The sequence below is a fragment of the Schistocerca gregaria genome, unplaced genomic scaffold (genome assembly GCF_023897955.1).
Source record: "Schistocerca gregaria isolate iqSchGreg1 unplaced genomic scaffold, iqSchGreg1.2 ptg000451l, whole genome shotgun sequence".
In the NCBI taxonomy this organism is placed as follows: Eukaryota; Metazoa; Arthropoda; class Insecta; order Orthoptera; family Acrididae; genus Schistocerca; species Schistocerca gregaria.
In genome coordinates, this window is record NW_026061871.1 from 185,594 (window position 1) to 190,982 (window position 5,389).

At 49.2% G+C, this 5,389-nt stretch overlaps 2 non-coding genes across 2 annotated transcripts; both read left to right on the forward strand.

Moving 5' to 3' along the window:
- The first annotated feature begins 3,441 nt into the window (after positions 1-3,441).
- On the forward strand, positions 3,442-3,515 carry Trnaa-agc (transfer RNA alanine (anticodon AGC)). The gene has a single exon. It is a non-coding gene; the product is annotated as a tRNA-Ala (tRNA).
- Positions 3,516-5,020: 1,505 nt separating this feature from the next.
- Positions 5,021-5,094, forward strand: Trnaa-agc (transfer RNA alanine (anticodon AGC)). Its single transcript has one exon. It is a non-coding gene; the product is annotated as a tRNA-Ala (tRNA).
- Positions 5,095-5,389: the final 295 nt, after the last annotated feature.

Genomic DNA, 5,389 nt, shown 5'->3' on the forward strand with positions numbered 1-5,389 from the left:
ATCGAGTGCAGATCTGTCTTAGGTATCACGGCTTAACGTCATTGAAGTCTAGAGAGTGGACAACACGTTCGTCTTACTCAGAGCGGTGTCTGAACTCTATTTTCGACGTTATGCGTGCCACTTTCATTGTGGCCAACTACGATTCGATACAGAATGCACGAAACCTGAAAGACACCCTCACTGATACATAGAGAGTAGGGTTTGTCTGCGGAATAATGGGAGTGCAAGGGTCTGTGACGTTGATATGACTGTATGTAGCACTACTAGTTAACGGGGGGGTGGGCGTAGCTCAGATGGTAGAGCGCTCGCCCAGCGTGCGAGAGGTACTGGGATCGATACCCAGCGCCTCCGGAATTTTTAACATACCTACATGCGCACCTAGCCATGCAAGTGGAATAATTCCCAACCAGCAGAGGTGTGTAGGCAGATACGAGCGAACGATTAACATCCACAATTGGCGAGCGTGCTTTTATTCGTGCGCAGGAAGCACCCTCCTCCCACACCTACACTTAATTTAGAAACAGTACAAATGTTCCCATAAGATTCTCAGGCCTACGTCGGAAAGATCTGCCTTGCGCCGATTTCACGTAAATCCCACTGCACGTTCCCATTCTTTGCGTGCAGTCGGCTGCTACTGGTGTTGCTGGTTGTGACTGCTGATAACAGATGCCGTAGCAATCAATTCATGGAGTGAGTTGTATGTTTTGCGATAGTCTGTCTCTGACAAGGAAGCACAGGTGATATAGGTGCGAACACAGGAAGCTTGCAGCCCCTCGCTGCCTGCAGACACAGAGCAGCCACACTAGGAGAGCGGCCTAAGCCGTAGGCGAAATGTGCTCATTCGCTTTGGCGCGACGTCGAACTATAAATAAGGCTGTCACTAGCGTGAGCGTTGCGTAAAGTCGGAAAAGTCATCTGCATGGGTGATTGCCAAGTTTGGGGAGCGTTTCGTAGTACGATCAGTGCAATGGAGACGCGGAAACTTGTTGTGTCCCAGTGTTTTGCAGTTGGATGACAAGAGTTTTACACAGTAGCAAAGAGCGAGGCACTGAGTTGGCATGAACAATGGAGAGCACAATGGGGCTCGAGATGTGCTTGTTACCTCAGGTGCTGTGTGATTGTCGACAAGGAGTGAAATGGACCAATTTGTGACCGCCCTTTCAATTTAAGACGTTCAAAACAGACGGAATTTGGATTCGTAATACCAGAGCATCGAAACTACTTGGAACTCTTGTGTATATGAACGTGTCCGCGCCTTTGTATTCTGGTACCTTCGCCGCTACAAAGCAACCAACCATCGTGTCCGTGCACATCAGAGTCGCAAAGAATGGAGAATAGCCAGGCTTGGTCGTGTGTGTAGCTGTAGCTCAGTTGACAGATCGTTCGCTTAGCGTGTGAACGGTTTCGGGTTCAAGCCCCGGCTCCTCCATGTTTTGTGGTCAGTACATGGTAAGTGTTGGTCGCGGCGAACATAAACGCACGCAATAAGTTGCAAAACCAGCGTCACAGACTGATATGATGTATACTGTCATAAGGAGAGCAAGATGTAAGTGTGCGGACCGGCTGTTATCGTGGTGTCATCGAGTGCAGATCTGTCTTAGGTATCACGGCTTAACGTCATTGAAGTCTAGAGAGTGGACAACACGTTCGTCTTACTCAGAGCGGTGTCTCAACTCTATTTTCGACGTTATGCGTGCCACTTTCATTGTGGCCAACTACGATTCGATACAGAATGCACGAAACCTGAAAGACACCCTCACTGATACATAGAGAGTAGGGTTTGTCTGCGGAATAATGGGAGTGCAAGGGTCTGTGACGTTGATATGACTGTATGTAGCACTACTAGTTAATGGGGGGGGGGGGGTGGGCGTAGCTCAGATGGTAGAGCGCTCGCTTAGCGTGCCAGAGGTACTGGGATCGATACCCAGCGCCTCCAGAATTTTTAACACACCAACATGCGCACCTTGCCATGCAAGTGGAATAATTCCCAACCAGCAGAGGTGTGTAGGCAGATACGAGCGAACGATTAACATCCACAATTGGCGAGCGTGCTTTTATTCGTGCGCAGGAAGCACCCTCCTCCCACACCTACACTTAATTTAGAAACAGTACAAATGTTCCCATAAGATTCTCAGGCCTACGTCGGAAAGATCTGCCTTGCGCCGATTTCACGTAAATCCCACTGCACGTTCCCATTCTTTGCGTGCAGTCGGCTGCTACTGGTGTTGCTGGTTGTGACTGCTGATAACAGATGCCGTAGCAATCAATTCATGGAGTGAGTTGTATGTTTTGCGATAGTCTGTCTCTGACAAGGAAGCACAGGTGATATAGGTGCGAACACAGGAAGCTTGCAGCCCCTCGCTGCCTGCAGACACAGAGCAGCCACACTAGGAGAGCGGCCTAAGCCGTAGGCGAAATGTGCTCATTCGCTTTGGCGCGACGTCGAACTATAAATAAGGCTGTCACTAGCGTGAGCGTTGCGTAAAGTCGGAAAAGTCATCTGCATGGGTGATTGCCAAGTTTGGGGAGCGTTTCGTAGTACGATCAGTGCAATGGAGACGCGGAAACTTGTTGTGTCCCAGTGTTTTGCAGTTGGATGACAAGAGTTTTACACAGTAGCAAAGAGCGAGGCACTGAGTTGGCATGAACAATGGAGAGCACAATGGGGCTCGAGATGTGCTTGTTACCTCAGGTGCTGTGTGATTGTCGACAAGGAGTGAAATGGACCAATTTGTGACCGCCCTTTCAATTTAAGACGTTCAAAACAGACGGAATTTGCATTCGTAATACCAGAGCATCGAAACTACTTGGAACTCTTGTGTATATGAACGTGTCCGCGCCTTTGTATTCTGGTACCTTCGCCGCTACAAAGCAACCAACCATCGTGTCCGTGCACATCAGAGTCGCAAAGAATGGAGAATAGCCAGGCTTGGTCGTGTGTGTAGCTGTAGCTCAGTTGACAGATCGTTCGCTTAGCGTGTGAACGGTCTCGGGTTCAAGCCCTGGCTCCTCCATGTTTTGTGGTCAGTACATGGTAAGTGTTGGTCGCGGCGAACATAAACGCACGCAAAAAGTTGCAAAACCAGCGTCACAGACTGATATGATGTATACTGTCATAAGGAGAGCAAGATGTAAGTGTGGGGACCGGCTGTTATCGTGGTGTCATCGAGTGCAGATCTGTCTTAGGTATCACGGCTTAACGTCATTGAAGTCTAGAGAGTGGACAACACGTTCGTCTTACTCAGAGCGGTGTCTGAACTCTATTTTCGACGTTATGCGTGCCACTTTCATTGTGGCCAACTACGATTCGATACAGAATGCACGAAACCTGAAAGACACCCTCACTGATACATAGAGAGTAGGGTTTGTCTGCGGAATAATGGGAGTGCAAGGGTCTGTGACGTTGATATGACTGTATGTAGCACTACTAGTTGATGGGGGGGTGGGCGTAGCTCAGATGGTAGAGCGCTCGCTTAGCGTGCGAGAGGTACTGGGATCGATACCCAGCGCCTCCAGAATTTTTAACACACCTACATGCGCACCTTGCCATGCAAGTGGAATAATTCCCAACCAGCAGAGGTGTGTAGGCAGATACGAGCGAACGATTAACATCCACAATTGGCGAGCGTGCTTTTATTCGTGCGCAGGAAGCACCCTCCTCCCACACCTACACTTAATTTAGAAACAGTACAAATGTTCCCATAAGATTCTCAGGCCTACGTCGGAAAGATCTGCCTTGCGCCGATTTCACGTAAATCCCACTGCACGTTCCCATTCTTTGCGTGCAGTCGGCTGCTACTGGTGTTGCTGGTTGTGACTGCTGATAACAGATGCCGTAGCAATCAATTCATGGAGTGAGTTGTATGTTTTGCGATAGTCTGTCTCTGACAAGGAAGCACAGGTGATATAGGTGCGAACACAGGAAGCTTGCAGCCCCTCGCTGCCTGCAGACACAGAGCAGCCACACTAGGAGAGCGGCCTAAGCCGTAGGCGAAATGTGCTCATTCGCTTTGGCGCGACGTCGAACTATAAATAAGGCTGTCACTAGCGTGAGCGTTGCGTAAAGTCGGAAAAGTCATCTGCATGGGTGATTGCCAAGTTTGGGGAGCGTTTCGTAGTACGATCAGTGCAATGGAGACGCGGAAACTTGTTGTGTCCCAGTGTTTTGCAGTTGGATGACAAGAGTTTTACACAGTAGCAAAGAGCGAGGCACTGAGTTGGCATGAACAATGGAGAGCACAATGGGGCTCGAGATGTGCTTGTTACCTCAGGTGCTGTGTGATTGTCGACAAGGAGTGAAATGGACCAATTTGTGACCGCCCTTTCAATTTAAGACGTTCAAAACAGACGGAATTTGCATTCGTAATACCAGAGCATCGAAACTACTTGGAACTCTTGTGTATATGAACGTGTCCGCGCCTTTGTATTCTGGTACCTTCGCCGCTACAAAGCAACCAACCATCGTGTCCGTGCACATCAGAGTCGCAAAGAATGGAGAATAGCCAGGCTTGGTCGTGTGTGTAGCTGTAGCTCAGTTGACAGATCGTTCGCTTAGCGTGTGAACGGTCTCGGGTTCAAGCCCTGGCTCCTCCATGTTTTGTGGTCAGTACATGGTAAGTGTTGGTCGCGGCGAACATAAACGCACGCAAAAAGTTGCAAAACCAGCGTCACAGACTGATATGATGTATACTGTCATAAGGAGAGCAAGATGTAAGTGTGGGGACCGGCTGTTATCGTGGTGTCATCGAGTGCAGATCTGTCTTAGGTATCACGGCTTAACGTCATTGAAGTCTAGAGAGTGGACAACACGTTCGTCTTACTCAGAGCGGTGTCTGAACTCTATTTTCGACGTTATGCGTGCCACTTTCATTGTGGCCAACTACGATTCGATACAGAATGCACGAAACCTGAAAGACACCCTCACTGATACATAGAGAGTAGGGTTTGTCTGCGGAATAATGGGAGTGCAAGGGTCTGTGACGTTGATATGACTGTATGTAGCACTACTAGTTGATGGGGGGGTGGGCGTAGCTCAGATGGTAGAGCGCTCGCTTAGCGTGCGAGAGGTACTGGGATCGATACCCAGCGCCTCCAGAATTTTTAACACACCTACATGCGCACCTTGCCATGCAAGTGGAATAATTCCCAACCAGCAGAGGTGTGTAGGCAGATACGAGCGAACGATTAACATCCACAATTGGCGAGCGTGCTTTTATTCGTGCGCAGGAAGCACCCTCCTCCCACACCTACACTTAATTTAGAAACAGTACAAATGTTCCCATAAGATTCTCAGGCCTACGTCGGAAAGATCTGCCTTGCGCCGATTTCACGTAAATCCCACTGCACGTTCCCATTCTTTGCGTGCAGTCGGCTGCTACTGGTGTTGCTG